At 36.6% G+C, this 22,024-nt stretch overlaps 1 non-coding gene across 1 annotated transcript; it reads right to left on the minus strand.

Moving 5' to 3' along the window:
• Positions 1–15,602: 15,602 nt before the first annotated feature.
• LOC140894090 (small nucleolar RNA R71) lies at positions 15,603–15,709 on the minus strand. Its single transcript, XR_012153641.1, has one exon. It is a non-coding gene; the product is annotated as a small nucleolar RNA R71 (small nucleolar RNA).
• Between the last annotated feature and the right edge of the window lie 6,315 nt (positions 15,710–22,024).

Below are 22,024 nucleotides of genomic sequence, written 5' to 3' on the forward strand. Positions count from 1 at the left end.
TATCATAATATAACATTATGAAGAAAGATAAAGTCAATGCCATTATAAAAGTGTAAATTATATTAAACAAAAGATTGTTTTACATAGAGTCATAAAAGCCCTTAGCCACAAGTTGGCTAACCGGGCACCCACTCTTTTAACATTATGTCTAGCATCTCGTATTTCATCTTCAAAATCATCATGTTCTTCTGTACTCTGTTCATTCATATTCAGTGTTGGACTCAGTGTTGTGCTGGGTGATTTTTCAGGAGGGACAACACTATTGACAACACTTGAATCAGTCTGTGAAGAGACAGTATCTAGCAGATCATCAATATTGTCTTCAATTGTTTTCCCCTTTAGATCTGCATAATCATCAAATACCACATTAATAGATTCAATGATAGTTCTAGGTCTCAAGTTAAACACACGATAAGCTCAACTATTTAAAGCATATCCAAGAAATAAACACTTATCGCTTTTTGAATCAAACTTAGCCAACTGCATCCTGTCATTCAAAACATAACATATGCATCCAAAAAAATGAAAATATTTAAGGTTAGGCCTCTTTCCCATGAGAATTTCATAGGAAGTCATAGTAGAACCTTTTCTTAAATACACCCTATTGGATATGTGACATCCAGTATTTAAAGCCTCAGCCCAAAATCTTTTTGCAATATTTTTGGAGCTTAACATAACTGACCGGCTAAATCAGTTTGATAAAAATATACTGGCAAGCGCACCAGGTCAAGTAATAGTAAAGTGGACTGAGAGTCCAAGTATCGATCCCACAGGGACTGTTTTCAATTCTCAAGATTTAATTATTTTACTTAATCTAGACAAAATAATAGAAAATATTTTGAATTAAATAAAATAAGAATATAAAATAAAAACTGCTTAAGAAATACGAATAAAAATAACTAAAGATAAAAATAATTAAAATAAAGACAACCAAGACACACGTAGGTACCGAACAAATCTTGTAACATGTAGTCGATTCAGGACTCAGATTTAAACTTAATTCACGGGAATTCTCCTAATTTGTTCAAAGGACTATTTTTAAAACAATCAAACCTATTCAAATATTGATGAACTAATCTTTCGTAATTCTAATGAAATTTGAATGCATTAAATATTTGTGAAAATTCAGTTTACACCCAAACCGCACACTGAAACCGAATTCTATTTCTAGTCGGTTTTACAATATGTTAATTATCAGAGTGATCAAAATCAAAACCTCCTCTGTCGTTTGGAATTGATTAACATGCAAGCAAACATTTGATCAGACTATTCACAAGACAAATATAAATCTGACAATCAATAAAATAAAATCAACTCTAAAAAATCCCAAACAAACATCCAAGTTTTCTACATAAATTTGTTCGGCCCAATCACGCCGTCTTGGTTGAAAATAAACTACTCAATAATTCAAAACAATAATTCTAAAATAAAAATAAAAAGAAAAAAAAGAAGAAGAAATCTTCTCTCCCAAGCCTTGTAGCCGCCTCCTCTGCTCCGTTGAAAATTCTGGAACCCTTCAAAAATATTGAAAACTCCTATTTATAGTATTTTAATTCCCTAAAAAATTAATTCCTTACGTAACAAGAAATTCTCGGAAATAACTCTCTTCACGACACGCGCGCGTGCGCCATGAGATCCTCGCGCGCACGCAGTTATAATAAACAGTGGCTCAGACATCCTCTCTCGCGCTCGCACGACGTAGACGCTCGCTCGCGTGCGTTCTTCTCACAATTCTCTGGAATTTCCTCTTTCGCGCGCGCGAGGTATAAAGCTCGCCCGCGCGCGTTCTTTAATTTCTGAAATGCTAAAGACGTGCGCGATTGCGCCTTGTCGAGCACTGAACTCATCTCTTTAGCGCCAAACACAATCCTTGATGCGCGATAGCACCTTCTCCATGTTTGTTTGCGCCTATTGTTGTGCAAACGCGCAACAACTCTCACCATCAGCGCAACCTTCAACCTGCTCCGAGCGACGATTTTGAAAAATTTATATCTTGAGTTCTAGCCGTCGAATTGACCTGAAATTTGGACTGCAACTTCAAAACACCTTGAACTTCATTCTGAACAGTGAAGATCGGATTTGGATCTCTCTAAAATTAAATATGATTTTTAGATCAAGGCTGCTCCGTAATTAACTCTTCAAAAATTGATTTTTCTACAAAATTAAGCGGAGGAGTGAAATACACACACATGAACTAAAACACATAAAAACACATAAAAACAATATGAATGCACACAAAATTATATATAAAATGTCACAAACTAATGCATACAAAATGCACTTATCAACACCCCCATACTTAACTCTTGCTCGCTCTCGAGCAAGACATGCAAAAACAAAATGCAAACAAAAACATAAGTAAGGATGATTCATAAATGTGCAAAGCCTCCGAGAAGTTCAATCACAAAACCAAAAACACAAACATGCTCTCAACTTTTCATAATACACTTTCGGTTTAACGTGAACGTTTGTGTGTGAAATGTCATTCGAGTTTCATGAAACTTAGACCAAATTCGTCTCAAATCTGCTTAGCGACCTGTGACAAATTAGTGCAAGTTTCACTCTTCAAGTGCCCATTCCTTCCAACGACCTCTAGACTAAACCCACCTCCCTTGAGATAATGAATTACACACCTCCGGATTTTGCACCCGGTATTGTATTAGCCCCAATAATTACCCGCTGACTTAGCTATAACTGGCTAGGATACGAAAAATCATTATATTTTTTCTTTCTAATCCCCTCGTCTATAGCCTGGATGGAGCATCAATCCCATTGAATCCGCATACTTAGCCTTAAATTTAATTTTTTTTTTTAGGATTTTAATCCTTTCAAGACCCGGATGGAATTGTATATAAATTTTTTTCTAGGTGCGCCCAAGATCATAAGTGTAAACTAGAGCCTCATCAAAATTCATAAAACACAATCAAGATCCACAAATCACCTATTGCCGTGCAATGGTCAAACAGATAGAAATTTCATCAAATCTTTCACTACAATTCACTGGTCTAACATTAGTGCTTAAAAATATTCACGGTTCAACCTACAGTTTCTCATGTCCAGTCAAGAGCAAATTTTTTTCAAAAATCCATTTTTTTAAATAAACTTCATCATCATTGGTTATTATGATTCATCCTACTCATAACAATGCAAACAACAACAAAAATAAACTGTATGCAAAGAAATACGAAACACGACAGATGCAACACAAACACATAGACAATGCAATACTAGTCTACCCCCCCATACTTATCCAAAGCATTGTCCTCAATGCTTCAGAACAATGAACAGAATGCATAACAAATCCACAAATGCAAAGACAAACAAAAACACAATGAGAACAAAAATAACACTCCCCTGGTTTTCGATGCATCCTCTTCCTTCTTGATAGTATCAGCTGGGACAGCAGCAGCAGATTGTATATATCGGCAGACACGACAAACTGGCATGGGAAAGAAACAAAAATCAAACAAAAACAAAAACAAAAACCAAAAATAAAATAAAAAGCAAAAAGAAAGAACACTGGGTTGCCTTCCAGTCAGCGCTAAATTTATAGTATAATGCCCGACTATGCAGAAGCAACCATCAAAGAGCGGTTGCCACCCATAGTAAGAATCATACAACTCTACGTATGGGTCTTGATTTCCTTCGCCCTCAAGCTTGGCGTGATATATACTTTGTAAGCTCGTCGGTCCAACAACACTTGTTCTGAAATTTTTCTTTTGGAAGGAGACTCCGAATCTAGGCTGAAGGTCATAGAGGATGGAATACTGTGGGATTGGCGTCAATGGCAAGAAAGTATCTTCTAACGGTGTACATGGAACGACCACTGACGAGGTAAAATCTCTCTCCTTGAATGGTTCTTCCTCCTCCACTATCATGTTTGGCTCATCCTCACAAGAAGATTCCTCAAAAATTATTTCTTCATGCTTTGGCTCAGTTACTTCACTCAATTGGCAGATATCCAAAATTGGTTCTCTAATAAGCGCAATCTGTTCATCCAAAAGACTTATGCGGCTTTCTAAAAATTGATTTGTCTCTGTCTGTTGCCGCAAAAAATTCTCCAACTGAGCCACATAATCTTCGGAACGCCCTATACACTCTTCTTGATGCTCTGGTGGTTGGTTCGCAAAATTTTTAGAGTTGATATCTTGAGGATATTGGTGACTCCAACCCTGCAGTGAAGGATCACAATGCCAATGGTTGTCAAAATCTACCATATCGTTCAACAAGTGCATCGCACTGTCTTCATCTCTTCTAAACAATTGACTGCCAGTGGCCAAAGCTCCAGAATCTACCCAACTTCTTGTAATCTCATCCAAACCACCATAAAAATTTTTAGTGAGGGTATAAGTAGAAAACTGATGGCATTGAAATCTGTTCGCCAAATCATTGAATCTCCCCCTAGCAGCATAGAAAGGCTCCAAGTATTGTTGGCCAAATCTTGTGAACACCTGTCGATGGTCCATCTCCAAGTACCTCACAAGCAAAAGAGAATAAAATTAAAATTAAAATAAATAATTAAACAAATGCAAGAAGAAAAAAAAATCTAGTCTCAAGAAAATAATCTATCCTAATATTAACTAAACAGTCCCCGGCAACGGCGCCAAAAACTTGATCGGCTAAATCGGTTTGATAAAAATCTACTGGCAAGCGCACCAGGTCAAGTAATAGTAAAGTGGACTGAGAGTCCAAGTATCGATCCCACAGGGACTGTTGTCAATTCTCAAGATTTAATTATTTTACTTAATCTAGACAAAATAATAGAAAATATTTTGAATTAAATAAAATAAGAATATAAAATAAAAACTGCTTAAGAAATACGAATAAAAATAACTAAAGATAAAAATAATTAAAATAAAGACAACCAACACACACGTAGGTACCGAACAAATCTTGTAACATGTAGTCGATTCAGGACTCAGATTTAATCTTAATTCACGGGAATTCTCCTAATTTGTTCAAAGGACTATTTCTAGAACAATCAAACCTATTCAAATATTGATGAACTAATCTTTCGTAATTCTAATCAAATTTGAATGCATTAAATATTTGTGAAAATTCAGTTTACACCCAAACCGCACAATGAAACCGAATTATATTTCTAGTCGGTTTTACAATATGTTAATTATCAGAGTGATCAAAATCAAAACCTCCTCTGTCGATTTGGAATTGATTAACATGCAAGCAAACAGTTGATCAGACTATTCACAAGACAAATATAAATCTGACAATCAATAAAATAAAATCAACTCTAAAAAATCCCAAACAAACATCCAAGTTTTCTACATAAATTTGTTCGGCCCAATCACGCCATCTTGGTTGAAAATAAACTACTCAATAATTAAAAACAATAATTCAAAAATAAAAATAAAAAGAAGAAAAAGAAAAAGAAGAAGAAATCTTCTCTCCCAAGCCTTGTAGCCGCCTCCTCTACTCCGTTGAAAATTCTGGAACCCTTCAAAAATATTGAAAACTCCTATTTATAGTATTTTAATTTCCTAAAAAATTAATTCCTTACGTAACAAGAAATTCTCGGAAATAACTCTCTTCACGACACGCGCGCGTGCGCCATGAGATTCTCGCGCGCGCGCAGTTATAATAAGCAGTGGCTCAGACATCCTCTCTCGCGCTCGCGCGACGTAGATGCTCGCTCGCGCGCGTTCTTCTCACAATTCTCTAGAATTTCCTCTTGCGCGAGCGCGAGGTGTAAAGCTCGCCCGCGCACGTTCTTTAATTTCTGAAATGCTAAAGACGTGCGCGATTGCGCCTTGTCAAGCGCTGAACTCATCTCTTTAGCGCCAAACACAATACTTGATGCGTGATAGCGCCTTCTCCATGTTTGTTTGCGCCTATTGTTGTGCAAACGCGCAACAACTCTCACCATCAGCGCAACCTTCAACCTGCTCCGAGCGACGTTTTTGAAAAATTCATATCTTGAGTTCTAGCTGTCGGATTGATCTGAAATTTGGACTGCAACTTCAAAACAACTTGAACTTCATTTTGAATGGTGGAGATCGGATTTGGAGCTCTCTAAAATTAAATATGATTTTTAGATCAAGGCTGCTCCGTAATTAACTCTTCAAAAATCCATTTTCCTACAAAATTAAGCGGAGGAGTGAAATACACACACATGAACTAATACACATAAAAACACATAAAAACAATATGAATGCACACAAAATTATATATAAAAATGTCACAAACTAATGCATACAAAATGCACTTATCAATAACCCTTGTCATCTCTTGTAGAGTTCTGTTTTTCCTTTCGGCAATGCCATTCTGCTGAGGTGTCTTAGGTGCTGAATATTCATGTGAAATACCTTTCTTTTCACAAAATTGATCAAACAATGAGTTTTCAAATTCCTTACCATGGTCGGTTCGAATCCTGATAACCTTCAAAACATACAGATTAGTAATCTATTTTATCAATTTTTTGAAAGCTTCGAATGTTTCTGACTTTTTTCTTAGAAAACTTACCCATGAGTATCTTGAAAAGTCATCAACACACACAAATGAATACCTCTTACCTCCACAGCTTTCAACCTCCATAGGTCCCATTAAGTCCATGTGTAGGAGTTCAAGACATCGTGTTGTCCCACAGTGTTGTAACACTGGATGTGACACACGAGTTTGCTTACCTTTTTGACAGTCTCCACACACATATGGAACTCCAGAAGTTAGATTTGGCATTCCCCGTACAGAATCATACTGGCTTAATTTCTTCACTGCTTTGAAGTTGGCATGTCCCAACTTTTGATGCCATAAATTAAATTCATCAACCTTGGTGAATTTGCAAGCAAGTTCCTCTCCAAGTTGATAACAGTTGTCCGATGATCTAGACCCTGTCAAAACACACGAATTACTCTTATCAAATACTTGACATAAATTCTTATCAAATTCAACATAAAGATCATCATCACAAAGTTGACTAATGCTAATAAGATTAGCATTTAATCCTTCAACATGTAGAACATTGTGAAACTTAGGCAGTCCTTCTACATTCAAAGTTCCTTTTCCAACAATCTTTTCATTGGTTCCTCCTCCATAAGTCACTTTTCATTTATCCTATCCAACATAGTCAGAAAGATACTTCTTCAATCCTATCATGTGGCGTGAACTGCCACTGTCGAAGTACCAATGACCTGCAACATTAGCTTTTAAGGAAGTATAAACAACATTACAACTGGATTTAGCTTTTGGTACCCAAACCTTTTTCTCAGTATTTTTCCTCCTGACAGTGTTCTGGTTCAGTGTTGGCAACACTGATGATAGTTCTTACCTGGAATTCCAGTACATATAGTCATACCTGAGTTTGAAACAGTAAGTCTTGATGTAACCTTGCTTGTGACAGTAATGACAAACAAACCTATGCTTCCTTTGCTTTTTCTTCTGAACAGAAGCTTGTGTTTTCAATGGAATTGGTTTTTCCTTTGGAATTGCAATAGGAACGCTAGCAGATTTACTGTTCTCTTTGACAAAAATAGTTTTTGATGACTCCCCAACTTCAAACTTGCTATTATGAAATCCTAAACCAGCTCTATCATCTTTTCCCATCATCAAAATTGAATCCAACTTGGTCTTTCTTGAATTATACTTTGCGAGAGTTGCATTGGCTCTTCCAAGCTCTTCTTTGACCTCGCCTAGTTCTAAATCCTTCTTGCTCAGAACAACTTCAAGTCTAGCCACTGAAGCTTTCAGTTCACTGTTCTCCTTTGTTAATGCAGAATTTGTCTTGTTCCTTAATATCCAGTCATTATACAATTCTTCATACATCTTCTGAGCATTATCCCAAGAAAGTTCTACTTCACCAGCTTCCTGATTTGAGTCTCCAGAAACAGATGCATTCAGACAAAGTACTTTTTGGTCAGTGTTGTGACACCTGTGACAGCACTGTGTTTCTTCTGCATCACCAAAACTGAAAGGGCATTGTGAGTCTCTTCTTCTCCTTGTTCTGTTCCTTCCTCATCTTCATCATCACTTAGGGAAGCACACATTCCTATGCGAATTCTTGTTGGACACTCATTAGCAAAGTGACCAAAGCCTGTGCACTCATGACACTTCACAGACTCAAACTTCTTTGAGATATTCAGTGTTTTTCCTTCTTTCTGAAAGTGATTTTGACTCTTTGAAGGAATGGTATTCTGTTCTGGTTCGCAAATCCTCAATGGTTTTCCAACAGTAGGAGCATTCAAAACTTTAGGTTTCTGACCAGGTTTCTTAAAATCTCTCATTCTCTTCAAGTAGTTACCAAATTTCTTGGTAAGAAAGGCGATGGAATCATCTCCTAAGTCAGATTCGTTGACTCCCTATGTCAGATCAACAAAATCATTGTATGAGTCATTAAAAACTTGAAGTGCAATAGACTTACCTTTGTCCTTTTTTCCAAAATTCATCTCTAACTCATATGTTCGAAGTGAACTCATCAATTCATCCAATCCTAGAATTGATGTGTCTTTTGATTCATCAATGACACAAATCTTCATTTGAAATTTTTCAGGCAGTGATATCAAAACTTTGCTTACTAAACGTTCATTCGAAATAGCATCACCAAGATCAATTGCCTCATTCTCGATCTTCCTCAAGCGGCGCTCATAATCATCGATTGTCTCACTTTCTTCCATTCTCAGATTTTCAAACTGAGTAGTGAGAATCCTTCTTTTGGTTCGGCGCACACTATCGGATCCTTCACAGTGCATTTGAAGTTTTTCCCAAGCCTGTTCAGCACGTACACAGTTAGTGACTAATGAAAATATATTAGAATCAAGAGAAGTAAATGTAGCATTAAGGGCTTTATTGTTCATATTCGAAGCAGCAGTCTCATCGGCATTCCAGTCTGTTTCTGGTTTGAGTGGAAAGTCTCCTTCTCCATCAGTTCTCCTTGGTGGATTCCATCCTTGTAGCACACGCTGTCATGCCTTTTCATCAATGGATTTGATGTAGACACGCATCCTAACTTTCCAGATAGAATAGTTGGATCCATACAAGATTGGAGGACGTTGAGAAGTTCCTGAGTAAGGTATCTCCATTGTGATTTCCTGTCAAACACAAAAACAGAATCACACTTAGTATCGTCAAGTGAATGTCTCTGACGCCAATTGTAAGGTTTGGACAGTATGAAATCACAAAAATATCAGAAAACTTTTCGAGTGTGTGTTATCTTTCAGTGTTGTCAACACTTCATGATAACACTATGCAGCAGAATAATTAACTAACAGTAAAAATAAATAACACACAGATATTTATGCACAAGTACTAAGTACTTGTACAATGCCTCATGACGAAATAATCACTAGAAAATCAAATCAGTTTACAAAAACCAACTAGTGATTGTTTTACGAAAAATCTACTTTTCTCAACAGATTGAGAAAATAAAAGACTTCCTAAAAACTAGTAATACTAGAATAATAAACCAATAGGAAGTTCTAAACCGAAAAACGAAAACCAAATAACCACTTTCAGAACAACACTTCACTCGTGTGTTCTTCATTGTTTCCAACACTACTCGACAACACAACGTAGCAGTAGTATCTCTTCAGAAATTCTTCAATGATCGATCTTCAATACACTAGAATTTCTGCAGTACTTTTTTTTATGTATTTTGCTCTCTACGTTTCACTCTCTTCTCTCTTGATTGTCTCTCTTGTTCTTTCTCTGATCGGTCCAAGCATTCCTATAAATAAATCTTCAATATGTTTCCATAAATAAGGATCTACAAAGCATGGAAACAATATATCATCAGAATCAAATATTTCGAATCAATATATATATGATATTACCAATTTTAAAACTTGTTCTAAGAAAGGCAAAACTATAAATATGGAATTTAAATGCAATAAGGAAATAATTTAAAAGACATGTGTAGGGGTTTCCGAAATTTTGCTTCTCCGACAAGCCAAACCGAAAACCAAACCGAATTGGGCGGTTCGGTTCGGTTTTTAACCGAAATTATTTCGATTTTTCGGTTCGGTTTTTAGGTTTTTTTAAAAAAAAATTCGCAAATTTTTTTTCTTCTAAAAATTGGTTTTTTGTAAAAAAAAATTTAAAATAAATTTTTTTTAAAAAAACTAAATATTTTTAGTTATTGGAATGATTTTTTTGGAAAAAATTAATTTTTAAATCAAATTTTTGTGATTTAATGCTTCGAAAAATATATTTGAAAATATTGCATTTCGAACAAAAAATTGCTAACTTTTTTAATTTCAATAATAATAATTTATGAATTTATAAAAATAATATAATATATAATGCAAATATATGTATATATAATATAATAAAATAACTTCATTAATTTTTAATTATTTCTATTTCAAAAATCAATATTTTTTAAAATCACTAAATCAATACATTTTTCAAGTTGAATCCACAATTCAAGTATATTTGACTAATTAGATAAGTAATTTAAAAAATTCAAATTCAAAAAAAAAAGCAAAAAAAAAAAAAACGGTTTTTCGGTTCGGTTAACCGCGAAAAAAACCGAACCGAAAAACCGAAAATCCGGAAATCCGAAAATTGAAAACCGAACTGAATTTTCGGTTCGAACCGAATTTTCGGTTTCGGTTCGGATCGGGCGGTTATCCGAACCGTGAACTCTCCTAGACATGTGCACAACATGTTCTTTCAGATACCAACCCGAAAACCATTTGTTCTGCACTCGTTTCTTTGCTGTTTCTCGTGTATTTCAGTCGGCTCAAGTGTGAGTTGAGATCATCCACCTATAATAATGTCTTGAATCATTGCGTGTTTGTGTGTTGTCTATTTACTTGTGTTTCATTAGTCTGAGATCATGCTCCGAGACTCCGTTAGGCCGGTTCTGTATGTTCTCTGTTTCGTGGTATCCGGTTTTGAGTTGATGTGTCCTCTGCGCCGGAGAATTTTGAGTGTAACGTCCCAATTTCTAAAATCGAACATCGGAGCGTTACTCAACATACATACTTAAAATTTGGTAAAAATAAAAATTTTGCGGAAGAATATTCTTTTTTAATAAAAATAGCGTATAATAAGTGCACAAAATAAAATAGCATTTAAAAATCTTTGCCAAACATGGCCATCAACATAAGATTAAAAAATTGTTTGCCTCTCATCAAATAAAAATGTTTAAAACATCTTCCAGTCTAAAGCATTCACACTCATGCATTGCCCGTCGGACCAACCCCTGCCTCTTCTTCATGTCCGCCCACATAATCATCAATAAAAGCATCCACATCCTCGTTACCTGCACCATTAATGTATAGTGAGTCGAAAGACTCAGCAAGAAAATGCATAACGAGCCATTCATAGTTTCCTGTTGATCAACAAGCATATGTCATTATGCCCGTAACTTTCATTCTTTGGATAGCCTCTTCGGAGCTCATCCCGAAGTGCATACCCCATATAACCATCCCGTGAGCCATGTTTGGATAGCCGCTCCGGAGCTCATCCCGAAGTGCATACCCCATGTAATCACAACAAGACGCATAAGTCATCAAAATATTTTTCATACATCATAACATATCATGCTTCATACATATCATCGTCATTCTTCCATCATCATGAACTTTCATAAACAATATCGTGCATGCATAAACCAATGTGAGAACCCTTCATGCATAAAATACTTCCTACATTTCATGATTTTCATGAAAAAAATAGTTTTTATGAAGGTTGAAAATATAACTTACATTACAAAATATATTTGGTCCACGTGAGTCGTTCCATCCGTCACAGACATTCAAAACTTGAAATGTTTGCATAAAACCTCCTAAATATACTTAAGACATCTTAAAATAACATGAACATGAATTTAGTACCCTTAAAACGAAGGTTAAAAATTTTGGGACAGCGGCATTCCGGACCCTTGTCCGGATTGGGCACAGAGCCCATGCCAACATCTGTGCACAACAAAATTTTGATTTTTAGGAACAGAGGGCACCCGGACCCCCTTCCGGACCTCCTTCCAGGGTCTGGACATTCGCGAAATAAAAATTCTGTCCTGCGAACAGCTTTCACGAAAATCAGATTTTTGGGTTCCTAATTCGGCCAATCTTCTTGAACCTTGGAAAAACAATTCAAAACTCTGATAAACCTTCAAATAACACCTCAAAACTCATTCATCAATCCATTAATTCAAAGATTTGAATCAAAAATCCATACCCAACACACTCAAACTCAAAACTTGGATTTCAAACATCTAAGCCCTTACAACTCATCAAACTTGTACCGAAAACATCAGAAACACCTCACGTTTCACAATTAATCATATATATTCATGAAACATCAAGAAATATGCATAGATCAACAATATTCAACATAAGGTTTAAATATTTAAAATAGCTATATTCTTGAATGGGTTCAAACCGATGAAAACTTGCCTGAATTGTTTGATTGGGATTAACCTGGACTGCAGAACGATCGAGCCTTGAGAAGTGGAAGAACCCTAGCCCGAAGATCGCAGTGTTTGAGAGTGATTTTGAGTTAAGAAAAGGGAGCGTTTAAATGAAAGTTCAGAATAAAATTCTGAACGCTTATTTCTTTTGTGACTAATGGGCTCTAACACGGCCCATTAGTTACATTTAAAATCTTTTAAAAATTTTACTCTCCCAATTAAATAAAAATACATTGCATCCCTTTAAACTTAATTTAAAATATTTTTTAAACTCGTTTCAAGGCTAGACTCATTCCTGCGACCCAAGATTAATTCTAACATGAAAACTTTAAAATCATACATATTACATAATATTTCAAGCATTCAAATAATTCACATTATTAAACATAACAATTAAGCATACTAAATAACATGCATTAAATCACATGATTTAATTATCTTAACGTGATTAAGCTAGTGGACTTTTGGACCTTGCATCGAGGGAAGTCAGTGAATGGCTCCATAGTCGTCGTCGAGTTCGAGTCGTCCGATTCTTGATCAATATGAGGGATTATACACGCCATAGAAATCATAGGCGGATTGAGGTGATGCTTCCAGTCTAGAAGTCCGTCTAGAATTCTAGAAGAAGTTTTGATTCCAACGCTAAAAAAATTTACATTTGTAGATTTTCTTGGCATACGTGTAAATTATATTGAAGTTGTGTTTGCAGTTTGCACCAGATTTTGAAATAATTTTTCCCATATAACATGCACATACCTTTCACAAGGATATGATACATATAAACTCGTCGTTTTTTTTTGTTTTTGTTTTTTTAATTCGAAGTTAGATATCACAAGGAATTTAGAATGAGATTGTTGGGATCAGATTTAAACAATACTAAAAATTGCATTCAGAAACTAAAAAAGATTACATCAGCTTCTTGTTCTTGATCACTAGTACTAGGGGTGAGCATTCGGTTAATTCGGTCAGAAACTGAACCGAATTAACCGAATTGCATTTTGGTTAGCCGAACCGAACCGAATTTATACTAAAACCGATTTAACCAAACCGAATTAAAAATTGGTTAATTCGGTTAACCGATCGAAATAACCGATTTTTTTAAAAAAAATTAAAAAATTAAAATTTTATAAAATTAATACTTTAAATATGATATTTTTATCATTATAAAAATATATTGAGCTTAAAAAATTAAAATAAGAAAAATTAAGTAAAATATTAAATATAAAAACATTTAAAATATTGATAAGTGCATTTTATGCATTTAATTTGCATATGATTTGACTTGGATTTTTTTATGTATTGAGTGGATTTTATGCGTATTTGTTGTTGTTTGTGTTAAATGCAAGGATTTGAAGAAAAGTATCGAGAAGAGACGGAAAAAGGAATTACGGGACATCAAACTTTAGAAAATTACTGGGAATGTTATTGGCATACAAATCCGATCTTCACCGTTCAAATTGCATTTTAGGATGGGTTTAAGTTTTTGTCAAAATTTCAGCTTGATCCGACAGCTAGAACTTGATTAATGATTTTTACAAAACTGCTGCGCAGATGGTGAAATGGAAGAACAAGTAGCGCCCCAGCGCCGAATAATTAGCGCTGTAGTCTCCAAAAATATGGAAAGTCTCTAATCGAGTTTAAAAAGAAATTTTACAACTTATTCTGGGGGATACGAGGGTTTAGAGAGGAGGGCTTAGAGAGTTTTCAGAGCATAGAGACGGCTATTGAGATTTTTGAAGTGCACAAGAGCTCGAGAATTTGATACGAAGACGGAAGACGGCGGCATCCAGTGACGGAAAAGCTTAATTTTACTTCGTTCTAGTTTTCCTTTAAACTCCATTTTTCTAGTTTGATGGATTATTTGAAGAACAAGTTTTGTTTGTTCTTTGAATTTGTTATGAACTAATTTCTTTGTCTAGAGGTAGACGGATCTTAACTGGAAACCATGATTGAGATATTTTGATTTATATATTTGAATTCTTCGCACATTTTATTTGTGTTTTCCTGATTTTAATGCTTTTAATTTACTGGCCATAGATTGAATGATAATTGATTTAGAATCTATCACTCGAGAGAGGATATTTTGAATGCGACATAGGAAAATACATCTTTGGTGTTTATACTGTTCGAGAGGCATATAACTCCATAGAAATCATTAGAAGAATTCTCATGCCATTTATCGGATTTAATAGTCAAACTTAGATAGACATATTGAGTTTGCTATTGCAACGAATTTCTGCTTGACACTCACGAGAGGTAGCAGAAAATAATAGGAATTCTTGGCTAATAAACTATAAGATTTTATAATGGAACAATCATTAGAAATAAATTTTTGTGTACAGTCAAGTGAAGTCGAACCTCTAGCATTCATCGCTTATTGAATTTTCATCTCGTGAACTCGTGGTTATTTATTTTTGTTTCTTGCAAATTTTAGTTTGATATAACTCAAATCATTTCCGTAGCTCTACATAGGATTAAGATTTTATTAGTTGCAAATATTTGATATAATATCATTTATTCATTCTCCGTGGGATCTACTTGGACTTAATTCCTATATTATAACTTGACATCGTGCGCTTGCGAGCGAAAAACACGCAACAAGTTTTTGGCGCCGTTGCGGGGGATTGAATTTTATTTGATTTATATTAAATTGTGCTAATTAGTCTTAATTTTGATTTAGAGCATTTTATTTTATTTTGTTGGTTCTATTTTAAAATTTTCCCTGTCTATGCAGTTTATGCAAAAAAGCCAAAGTTACGACTCACTGCTCTTTGATCCGGAAATTGAGAAAACTGCTAAAGCTTTGAGAAAAGCTAGAAGAGAAGAGTTGCAACAAATGGCTGAAGAAAGGAAAAGAGCTGTCAATAATGCTCCGGTGCCGATCACAGATCACTTTCTACCGGTGATCAATACTCATTATTTTAGGATAGCTCGGCAGAACATCACGGCGAATAATTTTGAGTTGAAGCCAGCTCTGATTAATATGGTGCAGCAGAATCAGTTTAAGGGTGCGGCTACTGAAGATCCAAATTTGCACCTGCGTATTTTTTTAAAGATTGCTGACACAATGAAGATTCATGGTGTTATTGAGGACACCATTAGACTATGATTGTTCCCATTCTCTCTTAGGGACAATGCTCGCAGTTGGTTGCAGTCACTACCTCTAGGGAGCATCACTACATGGGAAGACATGACATCTAAATTTTTGGCTAAATACTTTCCTCCTGCCAAGTCTGCCCAACTAAAAATTGAGATCACAACTTTCAAACAGCAAGATTATGAGCAGCTTTATGAAGCTTTGGAGCGGTACAAGGAGTTGCTTAGGAAGTGTCCAAACCATAATTTTCCGGATTGAGAACAGATTGAGTTATTCTACAATGGTTTGAATGGCCCAACGAGGATTTCTGTGGATGCTGCAGCTGGAGGTTCAATATTTTCTAAATTTCCTGAACAGGCTTATGAGATGCTTGAGCAAATGACTGTTAACAGTTATCAGTGGCCGAGTGAGAGATCTGTAATAAGGAAGCCTTCTGGAATTCATGAGGTTGATGCATTCACTGCTTTGACTGCTCAGATGACTACTATTTCTACACAGTTGGCTGCACTGACCAAAGGAAATCAAGTTTCTATTAAGACAGCATCGCTGGCGACTGCCGTAAATTCTGCTGATGGATTTGAGAGTGTGGAGCAAGCTCAATATGTGAACAACATAAATTACAACTATCGAGGTAATCCTATACCCAATCAATATCATCCTAGTTTGCGTAATCATGAGAATTTTTTATATGAAAATAATAATAATAATGTGTTGAATCCTCCTCCGGGATACAATACAAATAAGGGTGAGGGTAAGCCTCTTTTGGAGGATGTTGTTAGTGCTTTTGTGCAGGAATCGAGCAAGAGGATGGCGAGGACTGAGACTCGCCTTGATAGCTTAGAGACGTATGTGGCCAACATGGGTGTTGTATTGCAATCCATGGAGACTAGCATTGGGCAGTTGGCAAACGCACTGAAAGATAATAACAGAGGCCAATTCCCAAGTAATACTGAGGTGAATCCCAAGGAGCAGTGTAATGCTATCACGTTGAGGAGTGGGAAGCAGGTGGATAATAAAGAGGGAAAATCTGAGAGCAAGACGTTTGAAAATGTTGCAGTTGACGAGAAGAAGGTCGAGGAGAAAGAGTCTGAACCTGAGCAGAAACCGATGTACAAACCTCCTCTTCCATACCCCCAAAGGTTCAAGAAGAAGGCAGTGGACGAGCAGTTCTCAAAATTCTTGGAGATTTTCAAGAAGATACATATCAACATCCCTTTTGTTGATGCTTTGGCACAAATGCCGAATTATGCGAATTTTATTAAAGAGGTGATGTCCAAGAAAAGGAAGCTGCAAGAAAATGAGGTGGTGAGCTTAACTGAAGAATGTAGTGCTGTGCTCCAAAAGAAGATGTCACAAAAGCTGAAGGATCCAGGGAGTTTTACTATTCCTTGCACTATTGGTTCTTCTTATTTTAATAATGCACTTTGCGATCTAGGAGCTAGCATTAACCTGATGTAGTGACCCTTACCCGGATCACCTACTAAACAAAACTTAGGCATGCAATTAACTTAATTAAACAGAAATCAGAATTCAACTGCGAAAACCATAACATTTATACAATCCCAAGGAAATGAATCTGTAAATATTCAAAAATATACAACCAAATCGAATAGCTGTATAAACCCAAAACAACAGAATAAAAACCTAAACGAAGCTCTAGCCGATCAACCACTGCCTAGCCCCTCTTGGATCCACCCGCCTCGTCCAATCGCAAACCTTCCCCATAGAATAGGGTGTCCAGAAACACAGAGTACGAGACGTGAGCATAAAATGCTCAGCACGAGAGTATGAGTATACATGCATGCAAAGTGAACTCCATATAAACTCGAGGTCAAGGATCAGATAACAGAGATAGATCGGGCCCTGGTATGTAGCACGCTGTGCCGTCGCTTCAGGATGTGGCTCCCATACCAAAATACCAGTGGATATGCCAGACCCAAATCGATGGAAGTTCAACCACTAACAGGATAGAGTAAAACCCTACTATATACATCTCGAATGAGATAGCTCAATATGCAAATGAATTCAGTATAAATCAATGACATATAAATCATGCAGTCACATAATACATGCATACTCAGTCAGGATTGTTGGAAAACGGTGTTCAGATCAATTAAGAATTGATACCCGGTGCAGCGGAAGTTTAAAATTTTATTTTATTATATGGAACGATTCCATATATGGGTATCAAAAACTTTTACGATTAAATTTGTTCAAGTAAAAATAAAATCACAATTAAATTTTTACCTCGTCAAGCAAAGGCTTGATCGTGGACTCCAACAGAATTTAATCTGCTCTTCTTGTAAATCCCGGGAACCGATGACAGTCACGATCTAACTCCGGAATTAGGTCCACGAATGAAAAACAGAAACCCTCTGATTGACTGCACTAAAAATCAATCAGAAGTTTTACGTAGAGAATAAACAGATATGATCTGTTAATCCGATTTGTAATTTTTCACAAAAATCACAAGTCGAATTTTCTCCAAAAGGGACAGAGGAATTTTCGAAAAACCTCTTGAATAATATAGACTGATTTTCTAAAATTGCTAGACTGAAAGCTTGTGTAATTTTCGAACACAGTACATATATTTATAGATAATTTCTAGTTATAATTGTATCAGGACTCTAACTTCTTAAAGCTCACAATCCATAACTTAAGCCCAACAAGCCAAGCCTGTTGTTATAGAAATTAATATAAAATTCATCGTGACTCCGATTGATAAACTGATTTCACCAATGTGCACAGAAACCATTTCTGCATCTTTTAGAGTCAAGATAATTTTTCTGAATCCGAATTCAGTGATTTCCAAAAATTCTCATCCCTATGTCATTTTAGGAAATCCCACTCCCTTTTAATTAAGAAGCCCAACTTCTCTTTCATTAAATTTAACTCTTTAAATTTAACTATCTCTACGGGGTTTTAGTAATCCATTTCTTATGTAACCCTCAATAGTTCAGGAATACAGCTAGCCGTGGGCTCACAACTCCTTGTGACTCGGAACAACAATTTCCGACTTACCCATCGAATCATGGTAAGAGCGCCTAGCAACATCGCCCCATGATTCCCTAGGTATTACTGATAGTGCCTGCAAGAACCAGTAGATTTTGGTTAGCGTACAGTATGGTCCCTTCAACCAAATATCCCGATCGAATGAACAACCATTGGTGCATCGAGAGTCGTTCGAGATTCGATAACTATGCATAAAATCTTGGAGATCTATTAGTGACATCGCATGTGTTACTAGGAACACCAAGTAACCTAAAACACATCATGTACTCTGGCCAGAGATTTGTCACACTAATATCTCCTCAGATCGCATAGGATATCCACACTCGCAAGTATGTGGTGAATCATTGACAACAAAGCATCGACTCCTATATGTGTCGTAACTGTACCCAATCCCGACACCTGATGACCCCAATAGAGTCGATAAATGAGTCAAAGTACAGTACTAGCATATAGAGTCTCAATGATGTTTCAAGTAATAAGGACTAATGGTGTACAACCAAAACCGCGGACTTTATCCACTCGATAAGTGATAACCACTTGGAAAGTCCGAATAGGGTAATTCGATCATTCATCATATGAATATCCATTTGCATGCTTTGAACATCTCTATGTTCCATACCAATGAAACGTGATACTCGGCATCGCAAATGCTAGTCTCAATCTCGAGCGATCCTAATCCTTATTTGCGGACGGCTCAATTGACTAGGAACTGTTTAGAATATACAGTGACTATAAGATGTGTTTCATGATAGCCATCTCCATGTGCTACCACATCTTACATACACTATAGTATATTCAAGGTCTTTATCAAAACAACAATAGTATATCATAATATAACAATATGAAGAAAGATAAAGTCAATGACATTATAAAAGTGTAAATTATATTAAACAAAAGATTGTTTTACATAGAGTCATAAAAGATCTTAGCCACAACTTGGCTAACCGGGTACCCACTCTTTCAATCTTCCACTTGCCCTAAAGCCAACTAGTCATACTACGTAATCCCATTGCTTCGCGATGTTTGTCAAACAATGGTCCTGGCAAGAGCTTAGTAAGCGGATCAGCGATATTGTCTGTAGAGGCCACTCTCTCGACACTGATGTCTCCTCTTTCCACGATCTCCCGGATGATGTGGTATTTCCTCAGTACGTGTTTGGATCTTTGATGAAACCTTGGTTCCTTTGCCTGAGCAACGGCACCCGTGTTGTCACAGTACACCGGGACTGGACCAACAACTTCAGGAATGACGCCCAACTCTTGGACGAAATTCCTCATCCAAACGGCCTCTTTAGCAGCAGCTGATGCTGCAATGTATTCTGCTTCTGTGGTGGAATCCGCTGTGGTGTCCTGCTTGGAACTCTTCCAAGAGATAGCACCGCCATTGAGCACGAATACAAATCCAGAGGTTGATTTCGAGTCATCCACGTCACATTGGAAGCTAGAGTCGGTATAGCCTTCCAACTTCAATTCTCTCCCTCCATAAACCATGAATAAATTCTTAATCCTTTGCAAGTACTTAAGAATATCCTTCACGGCTTTCCAATGCATTTGACCGGGATTGGCTTGGTATCTGCTCATGACGCTCAGAGCATAGGCCACATCCGGTCTGGTAGATATCATCCCATACATGATACTACCTATGGCTGACGCATATGGCACGTGTGTCATCTTCTCTATATCTTCGTCAGTCTTGGGACACATAGACTTGGATAGAGAAACTCCATGACACATAGGTAGATGTCCTCTCTTGGACTCATCCATAGAAAACCTTTTCAATATGGTGTCGATGTAGGTTGATTGAGTGAGTCCTATCATTCTTTTAGATCTATCTCTATAGATCTGAATTCCTAGAATATAGGATGCCTCACCTAAATCCTTTATCGAGAATCTACCAGATAACCATATCTTTGTTGACTGCAACATCCCTACATCATTCCCCATGAGTAGGATGTCATCAACATAAAGTACTAAGAATGTTACCGCATTCTTAACTACTTTCTTGTACACGCATGGTTCCTTCGGGTTCTTGATGAAACCAAAATCCTTTATTGTTTCATCAAATTTCTGGTTCCAACTTCTTGATGCTTGTTTGAGACCATAGATTGATCTCTGAAGCTTGCATACCTTATGCTCGCTTCCCATGGATGTGTATCCCTCAGGCTGCATCATATAGATCTCTTCCTTAATGTTTCCATTAAGAAATGCAGTCTTTACATCCATTTGTCATATCTCATAGTCATACCATGCTGCTATGACAATAAGGATTCTTATGGACTTGAACATTGCGACTGGTGAAAAGGTTTCATCATAGTCAACTCCTTGTCTTTGAGTATAATCTTTTGCCACCAATCGTGCCTTGTAGGTCAATACCTTTCCATCAGGACCAAGCTTTCTCTTGTAGATCCATTTGCACCCAATTGGAACAATTCCATCGGGAGGATCTACTAAAGACCAAACTTGGTTAGAATGCATCGAATCTATTTCCGATTGCATAGCTTCAAGCCGTAAATTCGAATCCGCATCAGAAATTGCTTCCTTGAATTTTTTTGGATCACATCCAATGTCGGGTTCACTTTGATCTCCTTCAAGAAGAAGACCATATCTAATAGGAGGCCTAGAAGTCCTCTCGGATCTCCTAGTAGTAGGCGTGTCTTGTGATGATTCTTGAGGTGTAGGATCGCTATTTTGTATCTCGGGTTCTTCTCTAATTTCTTCGAGTTCCATCATCTTGCCTTTCTTATCCAATAAGAACTCCTTCTCCAAGAAGGTGGCATTCCTTGAAACAAACACTTTTGTTTCAGCAGGATGATAGAAATAATATCCGATTGAATTCTTCGGATACCCTACAAAATAACATAAGGTGGATCGACTATCCAACTTATCTCCCACTGTCTGCTTCACGTAAGCAGGACATCCCCAAATCCTCAAGTACGAATACTTAGGAGTTTTGCCATTCCATAACTCGTATGGTGTTTTATTTACTGCTTTAGTGTGGACGTTGTTTAACAACAATATCGCCGTTTCAAGCGCGTAGCCCCAAAACGAAGGTGGGAGCTCAGTGAAGCTCATCATGGATCGAACCATGTCCAACAAAGTTTGATTTTGACGCTCCGAAACACCATTAAGCTGAGGTGTCATAGGAGGAGTCCACTGAGAGAGAATCTCATTCTCTTTTAGATAGTTCAAAAACTCTGTACTTAAGTATTCTCCACCTCGATCCGATCGAAGTGCCTTAATACTTTTACCTAGTTTTTTTTCTACTTCAGCCTTGAATTCTTTGAACCTTTCAAATGCTTCAGACTTATATTTCATTAAATATAAATACCCATACCTAGAATGATCATCAGTAAAGGTAATGAAGTAGGTGTTGCCACATTTAGTACCAATCCTAAATGGACCGCAAACATCTGTATGGATCAAATCCAACAGATTTTGACTACGCTCAGGTTTTCATTTGAAAGGAGATTTAGTCATTTTTCCCTTTAGGCAGGACTCACAAGTAGGTAGAGAGTTAATATCAGACATATCAAACATGCCCTCTCCCACTAG

Source organism: Henckelia pumila, chromosome 3 (assembly GCF_033568475.1).
Source record: "Henckelia pumila isolate YLH828 chromosome 3, ASM3356847v2, whole genome shotgun sequence".
Classification (NCBI taxonomy): domain Eukaryota; kingdom Viridiplantae; phylum Streptophyta; class Magnoliopsida; order Lamiales; family Gesneriaceae; genus Henckelia; species Henckelia pumila.